The sequence below is a fragment of the Nilaparvata lugens genome, chromosome 9, assembly GCF_014356525.2.
Source record: "Nilaparvata lugens isolate BPH chromosome 9, ASM1435652v1, whole genome shotgun sequence".
In the NCBI taxonomy this organism is placed as follows: domain Eukaryota; kingdom Metazoa; phylum Arthropoda; class Insecta; order Hemiptera; family Delphacidae; genus Nilaparvata; species Nilaparvata lugens.
The window spans coordinates 9,477,071-9,497,466 of NC_052512.1; the positions used below are offsets into that span (position 1 = coordinate 9,477,071).

Below are 20,396 nucleotides of genomic sequence, written 5' to 3' on the forward strand. Positions count from 1 at the left end.
AATGGTTAGCTGCTAATATGTTGATTCTGAATGAAGAAAAATCAAAGAAATACCTTTTCGAACTACAAAAGGGGGTAGTTTGGGAATTGAAGGCAAAAATATAGGTTCTGTAAGTAGTATAGGAGTTCTTGGAGTGAAGATTGCCTCTGATCTCTCATGGAAACCACATCTGGAATGCCTGAAAACTTAATTCAGCAATTTTCGTTCTCAGAAACCTAAAGGCTTCTCTGGGTTCGATGACTCTTAAAAGTGTGTATTTCGCCCTGTTTCGCTCTCTTCTGAACTATGGAGGTGTTTGGACTACAAAAGTGGGCATTGAGGGTGATGATAGGGGAGTCGATTCCAACTAGTTGTCGACCCTACTTTGAGAAACTTGGAATTCTCCCTCTCCCTAGTCTATATATTCTGGGAACAATCTGCTTTCAAAAAAAAAAAAAAAAAAACACTCAAAAAATTTAATACAGGACAAAAATTTCACCAATATTCGACCAGATACAGAAATAATTTGAGAGATGATGCACACCGCAGTTCTGTTTAGGGTATTAAGAAGGTAAACATATCAAAAGTCGCAACTCCTATCCCCTGTGCTGAAGCGGTGGGGGTGGTTGAAAGGTACCATTTTTTGGTTTTTTGCATGGAACTCAAAAACTGTATATCCTAAGGACTTGACTGACGAATAACAAACTAAAGCTTACTCAATTTCCTACAATATTCATCAAATAACTTTTTTTATATCTCATCTAGTTCTCGAGAAATCCGCTCTTGAAAATGTGACATTTTTGAAAAAACCACGTTTGCCACCAATTTTTCCAATTTCTGCTCTTATAACTTTTTAAAAATCGACCGAAAATATCCTTTCTGATTATTAGCTTTTAGAGCATTTAATTCTCTCCAATTTGATGTATAATTTTACTTTTACAAATTTCCCTACACCTTTTGCAGCAGCTTCAGTGTTGAGTGTAAAATCTGGATTCTTGCAACAATAGAACAATGGACTAAGGAATTGGGAGGGAATGTTTTAAACAAAATTTTTGACTTTGCAGCTTTGTTAAGACTAGTTAGAAGGGGAACATATCAAAAGTCCTCATTCCTAACTCATGTGCCAAGCGGATGAGGGTGGTTTAAAAGTTGCATTTTCCAGCGTTTTGCTTCCACGCTCATATCATGAGAACAATGCGTTCAACCGACATAACTAACTATTCACAAATTAAGCTGGATAAATTTTCTACACTTTCTTCCAGTGAAATTTTGTGTTACTGGAATTTTATGTCAGTGAAAAGTTGTTAGTGACCATCTGCTGTGATCCAATTGAATGAAGAAGAAGAAGAAGAAGAAGAAGAAGAAGAAGAATATAGGCTACTACTAGACTCACTGAGTCCATTAAAGTTTGAGTTCTGTTTCTGCAACCTAAAATGATAATACTTTTTGTAAAAAAAGCTAAAACTTGCTCTGTCCAAGAATCAACAATGTGAAGACCCAAAGCGATTTCTCCTATTCTACAGTTTTTAGCAAACCATTCTGGTTCATTGTGGACGATATCTCTACCTAATCTTCACTACCTAGCCTACCCTACCTATCCTACCCCCAAAACCCCTAACCAAATACCAAAAATTCTCAGCCAAAACTATGAGTTCACTGTGAAAATTGAACACCAAATCTGTTGTATACTACACTGGAGGCTACGGGAAAACCTCAAGACCTTCCAAAATTTTGCCCCCCGACACTCCTGTGCACCACCAATTATTTGGGACACATTTAAATTTGTTTCCCACAAAAAAATTATCACAAGTTTTTTTGTTCAGCTCGCCAAGTTAAGTGTGAAGCCTAAGCTAAATTTCAACCAAATTAAAATAGCGACCCAGAAGATTGAGTTTTCATCGAAAATTTGAAATTTTCCCAAATACCAAGAATTCTCAGCCAAAACGATGAGTTCACTGTGAAAACTGAACACCAAATCTGTTGCATACTAAACTGGAGGCTACGGGAAAGCCTCCAGACCTTCCAAATTTGCCCCCCGCCTCACTGTGCTCCCCCAAATATTTGGGACACATTAAAATTATTGTTTCCCACAAAAAATTTATATCAAGATTTTTTGTTTAGCTTGCCGAGTTAAGTGTAGAGCCATAGCTAAATTTCAAACTATTTCAAATGGCAACCCGGAAAATTGAGTTTTCATCAAAGATTTTGAGTTTTCCCAAATATCAAAAATTCTCAGCCAAAACTATGAGTTCACTGTGAAAACTGGATACCAAATATGTTGCATACTACACTTTTTGCTACGGAAAAACCTCCAGACCTTCCAAATTTTGCCCACCGCCATCCCTGTGCTCTCTCAAATATTTGAGACACATTTAAATTTGTTTCCCACAAAAAATGTATAGGAAGCTTTTTTGTTCATCTCGCCAATCTAAGTGTAAAACCATTGCTAAATTCCAACCAAATCCAAATGGCGATATATATATATATATATATATATATTATATATATATATATATATATATATATATATATGTATATGTGATAGTTGTAAGTGTCCTGCCTTTCCTGGCATCATTCCAAGTTGTTCACCGACTGCTGTGAACAGCTCCTGGAAGCTGTGATCTTATTATTGAAGAAGAAGTAGAAGAAGAAGAAGAAGAAGAAAAAAAAGAAGAAGAAGTGAAGAAGAAGAAGAAGAAGAAGAAGAATATACTACTAGACTCACTGAATCCATAGAAGTTTGAGTTTTATTTATTTGCCAAAAACAAAATACAAAAAAGCTTTACAGAAAATAGATTTAAGTATATGCTACTGCACTTAAACCGAGATACATACATTTATTTGATTAGATATAATAACGAAATGATATCCTTCATATTATGAATAATAGTTTTGAAATGAAGATTCAATTTATGATCACATTCATAAGTACAGTAGGTGAGGCAAAAACACCGGCAAAAGGAAGATTCCTTGTGCGCCAGTGTGAGTCGTAGATCAGCTTAATCAGGGATGTAATATATGAACTTGAATTTAGCGTATGAAGTGTTCGAAAAATTATTTATGATATGAAGTTGATTATTGTATAAAAGTCAACGATTGGAAATAATTCAAGTTTAGCCATCTCCCCAGTCAGCAGTAAGGCTTGATTCAAGGCTTGAATTAGAAGCAGCCTTCACTTGTCAATCAAGGCTGAAGTTGAATCCAGCTGGAAACGATGTTGCTTGACATTCAACTCGAAGTCCCCTTGAATTTCCATACTAGAATCAAAAGCAGCATACCCTTGTTTTTCAAGGCTAACAAACTTGGTTGGAATCGAAATTTAATATGGCATGCTATGTATTCGTTCGAATTTAGCTTTTATTGCATGGGTCAAACAAGTCTTGACTTTGCCTTGAATTTCCCTTGTCAGTCAAAGCTAACAGTCTTGATTAGAATCGATCTTGAATATGGCTCGAAAGGTATTCGTTCGATTTCAGCTTTTATTGCATGAGTCAAACAAGTCTTGACTCTGCCTTGAATAACCCTTGTCAGTTAAAGCAATACCTACTATTACTTCAGGCCCCACAACTAATTAATGACGTCATAACATGTAGATTGATTCTTCCTAGATCGTAGTAGTTTCTACTAGCTTATCAATGTAACTTTTGTTACTGTATGAATTTTTATTGGATGGAATACTATCTAAATTTCAAATTAAAGACACTTGTATTTTAATAAATAGAAATTTTATTGAAATAAAAACACTATTCCACAAATGCAATAATTTATCCATATTTTCAGATTGATAGACATAGGCCTACTCAATTCAGTGATAGAGCTATTGATAAATTCATCTCAACCAAAAATACTTAATAATAGCCTGTATCAGAGTCGAAGGAGAGGTAAATCAAAGATAAACCAAATTTCCTAACTCTTTTTTTAGGAAAGAGGCTCCCACAAACTTGATCACAATTGATCTGTAGTACAAAGAAACCCATCAGGAGATGTTTTTCAGTTAGGTAAAACCTTCAATATTTTGATGTTATGGGCAGTTCCAACACTTTGCATTTACTTTTTAATTTATTAATTCAAAAGTTCTTTCACACACTTTATTCACACTGTTCTTCCACACTCTAATTACACTGTTATTTCACATTTTATTTACACTGTTCTTCCACACTTTAATTAAATTTTCCACTCACACTTTATTTACACTGTTCTTCTACACTTCATGTAAACCGTTGTTTTGTAGAATTGAAGCTCTTTCTTCTTATCGCTCGTATCCATTTTCGTTTCAAAGTAATCTTTCGAAAAAGTAAAAAAACCGTTTTAAACTTTAAAACCGTACGGAAACTTTTGGAATCTTGTTATAATTCCCGCAACAATTAGGTACCGGTACACAGCAGTATCCCAATGATTTAAAACCCCAAATTCATTATTACTTTTCACAAACAAATATTAGAAGAATGATAAACAAACCATATTCATTGAAATGGAACACCGTTAAAATTGAATTTGTAATTCAAATTTTGTTGATTACCATATCAGATGTGATAACAAGCATCAGCGCCCTTATTCAATACCTACTATTACTTACTCGCTTGCTTACCGCCAGTAGATCATCGATGATCTACATGTGATGACGTCATAGTTTATTAGAGATCAGTTGTAGGGGCCTGAAGTAATAGTAGGTATTGGTTAAAGCCGATTTGAATCGATCTTGAATATAGCTTGCTACGCATTCCCTTGGATTTTGTTTCTATTGTGAGTGTCAAACAATCCTCGAGTAGCCTATTCTACATTGTCTTCTTTACATTGTCTATTTCTCATTGTCACTTCCAAAATCTCCTCTAATACAGGGGAGAAGAGATCAACCTGTAGTGTTCATCCCACACAGCACAAAAAGTTTAAAAAACGTTTAATAAATTAATAAATGTTTAAAATGTATAAATCCGATAAACGTTATGAAAACAACGTTCAATAAACGTTAGGGAATTTTACTAAAATGAACGTTTACTCTATAAACGTTCAATAAACGTCTAGAATGTATATTGCTGATAAACGTTATGAAAACAACGTTTGATAAACTTAGAAATGTTTACTAAAATAAACGTTAGAAAGGTTGGTACAGTATGGAATTTCTACAGTACCTACCCAGTCAACACACTAAGTGAAAATGTTATAAGTGAAAATCAAACATTTTTTTCAGAAGGTGTCTCCTCCCCCCTCACCTGTGTATCTTAATCCCTAAAAATGTCTCAATTTAGGCTTTCTGACCAATATTCCTAAGTGGAATTGAATTCCAATCCCTTTCTATCTTCTTCAAAAATCCTCCAAAAAAGTCTCCAACTCACCGTTATCGAGATAAAGAAAATGTTTTACACAAATTAAGACTGAAATTTTTTGAGTTTTCCAAAAAGTCTCATTTTAAGCTTTTTGTTAATAAATTCGGGTGCAGAATTGCAATTCAAATACTTTTTGTCTTCTGCGAAAATCGTCTAAAATGCACTGTTAACGATATAATTGACCTTTTGCGCTAAATCCAGAGGGACTTAATAAATTTGCCAGATGTTCAAGTTTCCCAAAAAAGTCGAAAAATTGTATTTCTAATCAATAGTTCGGATGCAGAATTGAATTTCAAACACTTTTTGTCTCTTGCGAGAATCGTCTACAACGTACTGTTGATGATATAATAGACCTTTTGCGCTAATTTTAATCCAAATAGGGACTTGGAAAAATTTGATCGATTTCTAAGTTTCCCAAAAATGTTCAAAAAAGCAGTCTTTTATCACTTATTCGGCTACAGAAGTAGATTTCCAGCACTTCTTCTCAATGCAAAAATCCCGTCAGACGGGCCGTTGACGGGCTACTAACGTTTAAAATTTTAAATAATTGGTAATTGATGATGGAAAATTTTGAAAAAAATAATTAACGATTCTGTTCATGTTATAAACATTGTCCTAGAATTTCAAATGTTTCCAACCAAAATTGAGAAAGTTATATCATTTTTTCAAATTAGATTCCAGTTTGTGCTAAAAATCATGTCACACACCAAGCCTATGAAATAATTTTCAAGTTTCAAATTCAAATAATAATAAACTAGGTACTATTTTATTGATTCCAACATTATTTCAGTGAAAGCACAAATGTCCACCATAAAGAAATCATTAATCCATCCCAGAAATATGGACTGTTATCTGTTTTAATGTTAACAATAAAGATTGTCTATATCAATAACTTTGAAACTCCCGGGGTGATTTGTGCTTGTGCACTACTGCGCTTGAGCGACAGCCATTAAAGATGTCCTCGGCCTGTCTTCTTTAGTTTTCAGTAGTTGAAGGTGAAGTATTGCAGTATTGGTTCGTTGTTTGTTTATCCTTTATTTTATCGCGTCATCAAGTTGATGATGATTTTTGATTGCTGAAGGTCTTAAATTAAGGTAAGATCATTCATTTATGTCTAGGATATTTATTGATAAATTTAATAGCATGAAGTTACCTACTAAACAAAGCTGTTTAGCCTAATAATGGCAAAGCGTTCCCCAGACAAATTTGTAAAGCACATGTTGTTTTTAAAAGCACTATGGTAAATAATTATTATGTTAGGCCCTATTAATAACCCTGATACAACATTAATTGCAATTTTTAGTGTGTATAAGTTAATTTTTTCCATTTTTAAACCCAAACAGTTGATTTAACCAACTGTTAACATTGTTGGTACCTTAAACTTGTAAAACAACTATCAAGTGTGGTTTCGATTTTATGATTTAGGTAATAATTTTTAAACTAGTGATTATATGATTCAGTAATATCATAATAGATTGATTTAATTATTATGAATGTTTAAGATATAAGAAGCTATTGTAAAATGTTACAATAATAAAGCTAATAAGAGAATAGGCCTACCAACTAATAATATTGGTTATTTATAGGCATATTAGGGACTATGGTTACATTTGACCTAATTAACTTTTTGAATACAGTATTTTGATTAGATAAAACATTATTTATTTCAATATGACTAGCCTAGTATCAAATCAACCTCTTGAGAAATACTCTAAATAAACTGTAAATAGCAGCAATCATTCTTATTGATAGGCTACAATTTAATAATTAGTTCAGTACTATGTAAGGTCCTTAAATACTCCCTTGTATTGGTTTATTGTTTTAATACTATCAATTTATTAAAACCATACTAAATTATTACTTCAAAATTTCGGTGTAAATGCACGTCCAGTGCCAACATACCTGTCATCAAATTTTTGGTTGGGATTGATTATTAAGTATGCTATTTTGAGCACAAAATCACAAAAATTAAACGGCGGTCACTTTTGTTTTTGAAATAAACTAAGTTCAAAGTAGCACAATTTTACATGCATTTAACCTATGAGTAGCAGCCATTTTGATTATTGAAATCATCAAATTATGATATTCCTAATCTGAGTTTTCCTAACCCAAAGCTTTTTCTAACCTAAGCTTTATTAACCTAAAGCTTTTCCTAACCTTAGCTACTTATGGTTGCTACTTATAGCATGGGTTAAATGCATGTAAAGTTGTGCTACTTTGAACTTAGTTTATTTTGAAAACAATAGTGACCTCCGTTTAATTTTTTGATTTTGTGCTCAAAATATTATACTAAATCGATCCCAACCAAAAATTTGATTACAAGTATGTTGGCACTGGACGTGCACTTTAGCCAAAATTTCTTTCAATTAGATAATTGCTTTCATACATGTTCCATTTGATTTCAGACGAAGGTGGGAATAGAACTGCAGATACATATTATACTAAAATCCACCATGACAGATGAATATGATGCCAAGGATTAGATTTGAAAAAAGTTCTTCTCCTCTCTACATTTGATGAAAGCCATTTTCAGTAAGTTGCACTCGTTCAATGATCAAATTTTTCAACATAGCCTACATAAACAAACTTACTTGTAACCTTAACAAACAAACTTAGGCTACCTACAATAGTCTATATTCAAGAATTACTGGAGCAGTTTTAAGATTTTATGTCAAGCCCTATTAATAACCCTAATATAACAGTAATTGCAATTTTTAGTGTTTATAATTGAATGTTTATCATTTTCAAACACTAAGGCCCGGTTGCACAAAAGCCGGTTAAATTTTAACCATGATTAATTCCGCGAGAGCCAATCAGAGAAGCCGTTTTATCAAAAACGCATTCTCTGATTGGTTCTCATGAAGTTAATCACGGTTAAAATTTAACCGGCTTTTGGGCAACCGGGTCTAACAGTTGATTAAACTGTTATCATTGTTGGTTAACTTCAAACTTGTAAAAAACTATTAAGTTAGTGGTTTTAATTTCATGATTCAATACATTTTAAGCTAGTGATTATATGATTCAGTAATATTATAATAGATTGATTTAATATCATGGATGGTTATGATATAAAAGAAGCTATTGTAAAATGTTACAATAATAGAACTATTCATAACACCATTATAGGCCTACCTACTAATTATTAGTTATATTTATTTGGGACTATAGTTACATTTTTGTTAGGGACATGAACTAAATTTTTTTTAATATTTTGATTAGATTAAACCATATTTATTCCAATATGACCAGTATAAAATAACCCCCTTGAGAAATACTTTAAATAAATTGTAAATAAAAGCAATCATTCTCATTGATAGGCTACAATTTGATAATTAGTTCAGTACTATGTAAGGTCCTTTAAAACTCTCTTGTATTGGTTTATTGTTATATCATTTACTATCACTTATAAAATTCCTTTCAATTAGAAAATCGCTTTCATACATTTAATGTATCATTTGATTTCAGGCAAAGGTGGGAATAGAACTGCAGACGCATATACCAAAATCCACCATGACAGACGAATATGCTGCCAACTACAGTTTTAGATTTAAAACTCCTTTCTACATCTGATGGAAACCATTTTCAGTAAGTTGCACTATACTATTTCCTAATCACTAAAGCAGTTTTAAAATTTTAAAATGATAACTTTATAATTGAATAGGCTCAGATTTTTAATTTCATATGAAGCAAAAATTTATTGTAAAACAAGCTGCAAATTAGTATTGTAATTTCCAAAGAACCATATTGGAGACTTAAGTCACAATAAATCTCAATAATGTTGGATATGTTACAAGAAGTTTGACGAATGAGTGAACTGGCAGAAGTGTGAACCGCGGCTAGAGTCGGTTTAAGGTTGTGCAAAGGCTAAAAATAACATTTATACTGGTGATATTTTTCAAAGTTTTTCGGTTTGTATATCATCAACCTATCAAAATGAAAAGGTATCCTCAGAAAAACATTTTTTCCGATCATTACTTTTTGAGATATGAGAGCCTAAAGTTTGAATTTTTCGGACAGAACATTTAAAATTCGGTTAAAGATAAATCCTTGAGATTTAGAGGATAGATTCTTCATAGTATTGTTGAACTATTAAAAAAATATTTTCTGAAAATATCCATTTTATCGAAAATACAAGGTTTTTGGGCCACTCTGTATCTATATAGAACAAGACAATTATTTATCATGCAAATATTGATTGGCTCTGAATTTATTTATCCTTTTGTGGATACAATCACAAATCATAAAAATATAATTTGGAAAGAATAGCAGGCTTTGCCCAAAACTATTTTATTCCCAATTTTGATAATGAATAATATGTCCCAAAATGTTTTTATAATATTTTACTGCTGAAAGTTCAAGTTTAATTTTCATTGATGTTTAAAAAAATATAGGTATAAAAATCAGAAATAAAATATAAATTACTAGCAGGCCCTCTTTTTCATGTCTATATTGACTGGGCTAATATGGTTGCAACTTTGAGTGAGTTAGTGTGAACGCATTACTGGGATAAAACATACCTATAGTCTTTTTTCTTTAGGGCTACCCTGGAATAATACTTGAGAATAGAAATCAAAGAAAAATAAAAATAATATTATTCTAATATTTTTATTTCTAAAAAGAAATATGCCAATTTTAAAATGGGTACTTGAATTTCTGTTTTTATTTACATACCTACAGGTATGGTTTGAAAAACAAATACGGCTATCTACTACAGTGCAGTGTAAATATTGCCTAAAACGCTAACCTTGCTAACATATAAAAATTAACATACAATAAAAATAAGTAACATCCATATTTACATAACCAAAAATGTCATATATTCGACTAAAAAGGAATAGCACATTTGCTCCTGGGTGGCACATATATGTGCGACATGACTAATCAACTCCTCCCAATAAAAAATTAGGTTTACTTCATATATACCAGTCAATTAATACAGAATACTCCACACATTCCAAATCATATCACCTGTTGAAATGAATATTTCCTTAACAGTAATTTGAATTACTCTGGAATATCGTTAAATTCCTCAAGTTTCTCAAATTTCAGGGTTTTTTCACTCGTGACACATATATGTGCCACTCGGTCTTTATATAGAATGGGAGTGTAAACCAAGGATAGTGTATAGCAGGTTGCCTCAATCGCGTTTACATACGCGGATGAGATGGCATGAGCCTACGTGGCAAACGCCGGCTTCCCATAAGAATTACATACAAAACACCGCGTCAAATATCACTTCCTCACATAAAAACCGCTGTATTGATAAAAAATATGAATATGCTATTCAATTCGGAAAGAAACAAGCTCCACATCAATGTGTATTTTGAAAACATTAATTCATTTCGAAAAGTGTAGAAAGTCCTTGAATCTATCACTATATTCAATCGGTAAAACCTATTCATATTTGTGAAAAAGCTGGTAACTTATTTGTTTTGGACTTATTTTAAACAATAATATGACAAAATGAAGCGAACTCGTTTAATTTTATGCTGGTCGTCCAATAATATTTAAAAATGATTGTTCCTTATTTGACAATTGTTTGTGAAAATTGATAGTTGTATCGTCGCCTGGAATGCTAGTTGCAAGCATTTGTATTAATGATATTTGTTTAAGACTTTATTAATTGACATATACCTAGAACCAATTTAGCGAAATCATGGAACTGATGGTTACAAGTTATTTTTAGAACGTTGAACTGTCTGGTTACTAATAATTATTTCAGTTGTCTACTGGAAAGCGTAGTGCCAACACGTTGTTCTTGTATTGTGTTTTTGTTTCTGCTCAGTGCAGTATTATTATTATTAGTATATTTTATCGATTATTTTCATGGGACACAAATTTTCAAAGGAAATACCATATATTATTCACGGTACTATGATATTTTTTATTTCAATGTGTCCATGGGATACTTATGAATGCAAAAAACACTTGTGTAAAGCAAGAATAGATCTTAATTATAATTTAAATAGTTCATCAAATTATGACTTCAAATAATATAACATTAATTATTCATGAAATTATTCAACTACTTTACAATACAGTAGTGTAATGCGTTTTATTTTTTGATAAAATAACAGCATTAAAGTCATTAAAAGTCATGATTATCTATTTTTTTATTATAATTGGGATAAATAAGAATCTTTATAATGTTTAAATGATGTTCATATATTCTTAGGGCTTATCTAGACTGTTTATTTTTGTGATAAAGCTAGGCAACCGTTGATGGGTTCGCATTGCTATCTTTCAGGAGTTGTTGATAAAATAACGTTAATATCCTGAAATTCCTAAAGAAGCTGTTAGTTCTTTCCACAGACTTCATAAGGATAAAATTTCTAAATGAGAATGGAATCTGTTTAAGAGAAAGAACTAAAACGATGCAGAAAAAACTAATAGAAAGTACAAAAACGTATTTGAAATGGTATTATCAAATCAAATTGTGTGTTCAAACGATTTGTTTTAGACTCGCCGGTAACATTTATAGGATTTTTACTGAAAATTAGTTTGATATTGTTTCAAAGGGGATAAAATGCTGAACATTTTGATGTCAATCACTTCTATGTAAAGTTGATGGTTGATTTGCTATGAGGGCTCAAAGTTGGAATTTTTACATTTGAATGCATGTTAAGCCAGGGCGAGAGGTCGCAGCATGACGTCACACCATAGCAGGCTGCGTTCTCCACGCGTCTTATGTGATCAAGGCAACCTATTATTATACTATTCTTGCTGAGTGTAAACCACCTGAACCAACCCATTTTTTTTTCAATTATAAGGAAATAGCAGTATCATCAAAGGCCAATGACATACATATACGTACACAAAATTCATCATTAGTAAATTATTATTATTGATCATGTTTTCAAAGTATAAAATGAAAATCCAAGAAAATATTTGACTTACAGATAGAAAATTGAATTGTCCAATATGTTGTGAAATGAAAATAGTTCATTCAATAAACTTATTTGTGAATAAAACAATCATGTCAAAAAGGCTTTCTTTTATGAAAGTATGGAATAATCATAAATTAGTAGTCCCAATACATGTGGAGAAATTGCAAATCAGTTACTTGAATCAAAGAAGAACTCATCGTTTCGTACACTTCACCGCTTGCTCCCAATACTCTTTTCAAATTTCTTCTACATGTTTGCCTTTTTGCAACCAATGTCCAATCACTGCTACCCAAAGACGGAACCTCCTTCAAACACAGTTTTTGGCGGCTGATTGAAGTTTTAGTTTTTGAAGAAATGAGGGTTTGTAACTCAAATATTTAGAATGTAAACACCCATTGTGTGGTACATAATTTTAAAGGCCTTTTTAAAACAAGAATGACGACATCAATAAAAATGTTCTATGATACTTTTATCAAAAATGGCGGCTGATTGAAGTTTTAGTTTTTATAGAAATGAAACATTGATAAAAGTAATAAAACTTAAAACAACACTTTTTTTGATGAATAACGAAACACATTGAAAAACTGATTATTTATTTAGTAATCTGTTTGGTACTTTTTACTTTCCTTGCCCTATTAGCCTACCATAGGTAAGGAAAGTATTGCTTTCTGAAAAAATTAAGGTACCCCAATTTCTAAATTTCTATACGTTTGAAGGTTTGAAGGTCCCCTGAGTCCAAAAAACTGGTTTTTGGGTATTGGTCTGTGTGTGTGTGTGTGTGTGTGTGTGTGTGTGTGGTGTGTGTGTGTGTGTGTGTGTATGTGCGTCTGTGTACACGATATCTCATCTCCCAATTAACGGAATGACTTGACATTTGGAACTTAAGGTCCTTTCACTATAAGGATCCGACACGAACAATTTCGATCAAATGCAATTCAAGATGGCGGCTAAAATGGTGAAAATGTTGTCAAAAACAAGGTTTTCCGTGATTTTCTCGGAAACCGCTCCAACGATTTTGATCAAATTCATACCTAAAATAGTCATTGATAAGCTCTATCAACTTTCACAAGTCCCATATCTGTAAAAATTTCAGGAGCTCCGCCCCATCAATGCAGATAGAATCCCAATTATCAGGCTTCAGATACAATTGAAACAAAAAAATCAAGTGGAGTAGATTGACCATGAAAATCTCTACAATTAATGTTCAGTAACATTTTCACCTAAAATTGAAAATAAGCTTTAAATTCGAGAAAATGTGATTATTCAATTGCAAATTATTGTTGATTCTATTAAATCATTCACTATGAAGAGATAGCAGACCTCATGTGTGTCTCCAGCGTTATTACCCTGTCACCAGCTGGCTCAAATCACTGAATAGTAGACTTGAGATGCGCGGGAACAATAGCGTCAGGTGATCAATTTTCATAACGGCAAGGAAAGTTGTGTGAGTGCGCCACACCAGATTTTTACATTTCATTTCAAAAGATGCTCCCGAAATGCTCGAGACCCTTTATTCTCTCGTTTGACAGTGTGCCAAACTGTCATAAATGTAAATGAGATGTCCTTATGAAGGTCTAAGTCAACCACTTATGAGGGGTTGAAATTCATTTATGTATGTCAAAAGGTAGAGTATTCGACCAATAACTTATCCTGAAAGTTACAATATGTATATCAGTCTCCAACTTATAAAAGTTTTTAAGCTACATAATCAGCATTCTGAGAATTGATTACCGAGAAATTTTATATTTTACTCATAATAACCTATTAAGTTATCCCACTAAACTGTACATTTCATATTTTACAGGACCAAGAGCAGAGAGACTACGCCTCATGAAGCTCAAATCGAGGACGATAGCAGTTCAAAGTAAAAATATATAATTAGTAATAAATTGAAAGTTCAATTTTTGTAATATTTAATAAAAATCATTGAATTTTATTGAAAATAATGCTTTCTTATTTACATTTTTCGCTCATATAGATATACTCTGAAGTTAAGCTTTAAAGAAAATAAACTAATATAGATATTAATATATAATATTTAATATTTTAATAGATATTCAAAGTAATAATTGATGTGTTACTCAGATGTATATGAACTGTATTCCATTTGAGGTGTTGCAAGCATAGAGGGCTGTTGAACTAGAGCAGATTTGATTTAATTAATTCATCGAATGGCGAGTGACTCATGCACTGCTCCCTCTCAGGACAGTCTGCAAGCTGTTATTGGTTAGCAGAGGTCGATCTCGACTCAATCAATACAACTACAGAGACAGTTTATAGACTGCCCTGACAGGAGAGAATGAATAAGTAATTTGCCATTCACAGGAGAATTTTAAAGAATATTTCAATTTGAATAATATTAAAAATATAAAATGTATATTAATAATCTGATTCAGTGCAATCCAATATAAATGCTTAATCATAATTCAAATTTCATCCAGAATTTGAAATAAATCTGTAATTCTTATTATTCATGATTCAATTATTCTTCCAAACTAATGCTCCAATCTTACTATTGCCTTAATACTCTATTTCTATACTCAGTGGACATCCATAGATTCTATATGTAGATGAAATCTATATAATATATATATTATATAGTCTATATATATATATATATATTATATAATCTATATATTATATAGATTTCATCTATATAATCTATATATTAATGAAATCTATAATATATATATATTATATAATCTATATATTATATATAGATTTCATCTATAATTATATAGAATGTATGGATGTCCACTGAGTATAGAAATAGAGTATTAAGGCAATAGTAAGATTGGAGCATTAGTTTGGAAGAATAATTGAATCATGAATAATAAGAATTACAGATTTATTTCAAATTCTGGATGAGATTTGAATTATGATTAAGCATTAATATTGGATTGCACTGGCCTTGAATCAGGATTGATTTACTCTAAACATCCAGCTTGAATCCGACTCTAATTGATCTAGAATCACAATAGAATCGAGCTTGAATTTCGTGAATGGTGTGCCAGGTGGCCTTGAATGGACGGATTGCATCCAGCATGCGTTTCAAGCCTGAGTCAAGACTGCATCTCATTCCTGATTCGACCGTGCATCTCGGGCCTGAATCGAGCACGCAACGCGATCTTGATTTTAGCTTGCAGCACCAGCCTGATTAGAGCCTGCATTTCGATCTCGAAACTGGCTTGAACGATGTATAAACGGACTCTTGAATTCAACTCATTTCGAGCAAAACGCATGCGAATGAAATCTTGAATCAAGCCCTCACGTTTGACAAAACGAGCTTGTTTTGATTTCGATTCAAGTTGATTTTGCTGATTGGGTCTCTATGGCTCTTTTTCTGTGTTTATTATTTCTACAACAAAAAATAATGATACTTTTTGTAAAAAAAGCTAAAAGCTTCTATGGTTTTAAGCAAAACATTCTGGTTCATTGCGGACGTCTACTCTACCTAATCTTCACTACCTAGCCTACCTAACCTAACCTACACCCAACACCCCTAACCTAATCAACCTGCCCTCCCTTGTACAGTCATAAATGGCAATCACCGTGGAGCCGGAGCGCAAAGTGCGGAGGCTGCTATTCAACCCCACAAAGTCATAAAAGGCGATTGGGCGGGTGAAGCCCGCCTCCCAGCCGGTGCGCGAAGCGCGGAGGCTGCAACCCAACACTATACAGTCAAAAAAGACGATTGGGCGGGCAAAGCCCGCCTCACAGCCGGAGCGCGAAGCGCGGAGGCTGCTAACCCACCCTAATGGTGGTGCAAGGAGCGAAGACCCCTACCGAGCGCGAAGCTCGTCTTATTTTATTAAAGCTGCAAAAGACAAAGAATTACGTAAAATTCTCAGCCAATATGGCTGAATGTAGTGGAGAATCAACCTCGAAATCAGTTAGAGAACACACTGGAGGCTATGGGAAAACCTCCAAATCACAAAAATTTTACCCCCCTGGCACACCTAGAGCCCCCCAAACTTTTTCTACACATTTAAATAAGCCTTGCACAGAAAATCCGATAGAAGCGTTTTTGTCAAGCTCCCGGAGGTGAGCTCATATCCATAGTTCGATTTTGATAAAATTCAAATTGTAACCCGGGAATTTGAGTTTTCATCGAAAATTTGAAGTTTTCCCAAATACCAAAATTTCTCAGCCAAAACTTTGAGTTTGCTGTAAAAACTAAGTTGTATTTTCTATCTGTGAGCCAATATCTTAGGCTAATTTATATATTATTTTGAAAATCATTCATCAATCGATTGTCCTAGAAATTCAAATTTACTTATTTCCTTATTTAATTGGTGAAGGAAATATTTAATTAAAATTCCACACGTGCTAAGACCAAAGCCTGGACCAGCCACCGATCATACAAAATTTGATCTAAAGGAACCACGACCGCCAAGAGGATCCACGTGAGTTTTATATTTTGGGGCCCCAATCTTCGCTTCGAAAGAAAATTCAGTGCAGAAAAATATAGAATTTTCTTCGTTAAAATAATGGCCACGCCGACAAGCGCTTATAACCATTAAGATCCTAGATTTTATCTGGTATAGAATTTATAAGAACTTGTAGTTGATTAACCATCCTCCGCGGCCAGAACCACGACCTTGAGTACTTTTAAAAATCTTTTATAGTTTGTTTTCATTATTTTAAAAAAAACTGTTAAATCAATTATAAAGTCTGTTGGATAATGCATGGTATCATGCGAGCACAAGCAAATTTCTAGTTATTTTGTCAATGTTAAACTATTTTCAATCTGTAATCCAAGCTTTAAATCTGTACTGTCAAATTATATATTTTATCATATAATATTTCCACTTTGTCAATTTGTTTTCTGAGTTCGATTATTTCTCAAGCCTATCAATTATTGTGTCTGACTCGTTCTATATTATCAAGAACTGATCGAGTACGATCATTGGAATAATTGATTCAACCTGGATATTGGAACAGATCTGAGTGGATGTAGTGTGTGGGGTCAGATTGAGATTACCTATTCTCTGTCCTTACCTGCTCATATATCAGCTTTTATCTGTGACCAACTTTGGCTTGGGATCAAATTTTTCGACTGTATGGCAGATGCAGCTGGAGATAATATAATTTCCTACAATAGAGCATAAGGCCCGACAAGACTCTGTTCTCGAAGTATATTCTGAACGATCTCTGGTCCTTAGTACCCTATCTTAATCCTTCAGAACTTATTAGAGACGCAGTCCCGTAGATTATATACATCGGGGTTTTTGCTCGACCTGTATGATTTCATATGCTGTTTCATCACAGGTAATAGTTTTAAGATATCTATATTCAGTGTTTAGCGACCGCTACACTACCTCTGAAATTTTCATCATTATACAATCTGTCATAAGAAGAATCAAGGGTGAGCAAGTGTTTATGCCTTCTGCGATTCAGACGATTGTATCGAATCTTGTAGTGACTCAGTCAGTCTGGTGTTCACTTAGCGTCCACGCACGCATTTTCAAATTCCTAACCTCAATACTGGGGACTCAGTACAAGATTCGTTATATGTATGTCGACTTAACCTTGGAGGCGATAGTAATTCCCCAAGACGAGCTTCACACTTTTAAAACTTGAATAATAGGTAATATTCTTATTATTACTGACATGAATGATGAAGAATTTGCTTCTTTGAACGATGAATCTGATATAAATTTTGATGATGATAGGGACAATGATCCCACTTATATAGGGACATAAAAGAACAAAACGCTGATTATCAAGTGGAAAGATTCAGTTTTTTCTTTATATTCGTTGATATCGAAAAGTTAATCTGACCTTCACCTAACACAACTAATCTAATTAACCTGCCGTCAACCTCAAAGTCGAATTTTTTTTCAATTAAATCTATTCACAACACGCAGAAATACAACGAGAAAAAATATACAACAAACCGATTACAACAACTATGCAAGGAAAGTTTTTTTAAAAGTGAAAGAATATTATGATATTACATACTGTTTTATGCAATTCAGAACTAGTGTTGAATCGAATTAATATCATTGAAAAAATAATAATATAACAGTTTCTGAACCATTAGCGCACGAGAAGAACGCCCTTAATATGCATTTATTCTTGATTGAATAGCCAACAGATTGGAACTACTACTTCTGTTTTCAAGAAGTTTGATAATAGAAAGATTTGTTAGATTATAGGATTGATTTACGGTATTTAGTTGACTCTCCTACAATGGAATAAGAAGGCGTTTCATCCGCTATCATCATTCTAGCCTTGCTTTTGTCAATAGTACAGCATAGATTATTTTAGGGAAGAGTTTGGTAAACAATATTGATTGAACTAATTGTAAGGTTTTCTCTCTCTTCTCTCATTCTCTCACTCACTCACTCTATCTCTCACTCACTCACTCTATCTCTCACTCACTCACTCTATCTCTCACTCACTCACTCTATCTCTCACTCACTCACTCTATCTCTCACTCTCTCTCACACTCACTCTATCTCTCACTCACTATCTCTCTCACATTATTTCTCCTGTTCAAGATATTCTGCTTGATAATTAGTTATGTCGTGAAGAAAATGAGAATAGTTCTAGGCTGACCTCTCAAAAATGATTTTTGCTAAAAGATAAGATTGTGATCTACTGTAGTAGTCGTAGTTTGATTTTCATTTCTTATCAATTTCAGTATTAATGCTAACTACTTGCTTTCGAGCCTACTACTGTTATTGATTCTTATCACCCCCATCAAAATTCAATACACTCAGTCTATGCATGAACTTCATCATCTCATATAATTGATTATATTCTATCACATCGGTGTCGGTGGGCTTGGCGTGTCTAATGTTCTGTTTGAGGACGATATGAGCCTAGTTCTTTCTAATTTCAGAAGAACAAAGGAATCTTTTTCTGTTATTGCTAATAGAATCTTTGTATGCTCATGTATTTCTTACTTCATCTTTCGTGTTTATGTGTTGTGTACGAATGTTGTACGAATGATTTGTGTGTCATCTTAATGATTGATGTTTTATCATCTATTAGTATCGAGCTTAACCTTCGTTATACTATACAAAATAACTTCATCATTAGTAATGATTGAGATTTGTGAATTCGTGGGAGACACCACTGATGTTAACACTTGCTTTCTAACAAACGGTGGAAACATCACAATTTTCCACCAAAATATACGTACTTTGAATAAAAATTTTGATTCATTTTTAATGTACCTTAGTCGCTGGAGAGTAAAGCCGGATGTGATTATCTTAACTGAAACCTTGTTTCAACCAATCGATGATACCAGCCCCTACAACATCGAAGGATATGATAATTACTCTACCGGTAATGATGTAAGTAGGGCATCAGGTATTATAATTTTTGTCTCATCTAGCCGAAATATTGTGTGTTCGCGGGAGGAATCAAAAATTGATGGTGCTGATTCAGTTTTACTGCACTTTGAAATTCTTAACTACAATTTCAGCATTTTGATCTTGTACAGATGGCAGTTTGTTGGAATGGATGTTTTTCTGAATAGTTTTGGCCATTTTTTGGAGAGTGTAGGATGTAAGGGTGACTCAATGGTTCTGGGTGACATTTATCATTAATATTAATGATATGAATAATCCTGGAACTTTTGACAACTTGGAAATTTTGCATTCTAACGGTTATCAATCGCTCATAGATATTGATACCCGTGTAATTGATTTGAGTTCAACTTGTATTGATTACATTCTCTTCAATTCGAAATATAATAGGATAAATGTTAGGAGTACAGTGATTGAATCGTTCATTACTGACCACAGAGCGATTTCAGCTTCATTGTCAATACCTGAATATAGAGACAGTGATGCTACTCCAGTAGTTCAAAATATAACAGATTTCAAGAAGTTAGCTGACTTATTGATGGAACACGACTGGACCAATTTATATGATTGTAACCTTGTTGATGGCAAGTTTTCCATATTCATGGGTGTACTCCTCAACTATATAAATCAGTGCACTTACTAGCGCAAAAACTCTTTAAAAATGATAAGCACTTGGAACAATGGATGATAGATAGCATTTGCCTTGCAATTAGAAATCGTGATGTACTTTACAAAAAACACAAGAAATATTTCCAAAATAATTACCGTTTTATAAACATGATTTTTCAACTGCAAAGAGTGATATGAATAAATTGATAAAATAACAAAAATATAAATACTTCTCAAAATTGAAGACTTTTCCTTTAAAGAAGCAGTGGGAGAAC

The 20,396-nt window shown here is 33.0% G+C and overlaps 1 long non-coding RNA gene across 1 annotated transcript; it reads left to right on the forward strand.

Moving 5' to 3' along the window:
* Window positions 1-5,724: 5,724 nt before the first annotated feature.
* On the forward strand, window positions 5,725-14,133 carry LOC120353031. Its single transcript, XR_005572149.1, has 4 exons — window positions 5,725-6,397; window positions 7,709-7,835; window positions 8,769-8,888; window positions 13,995-14,133. It is a non-coding gene; the product is annotated as an uncharacterized LOC120353031 (long non-coding RNA).
* The last annotated feature ends 6,263 nt before the right edge of the window (window positions 14,134-20,396 follow it).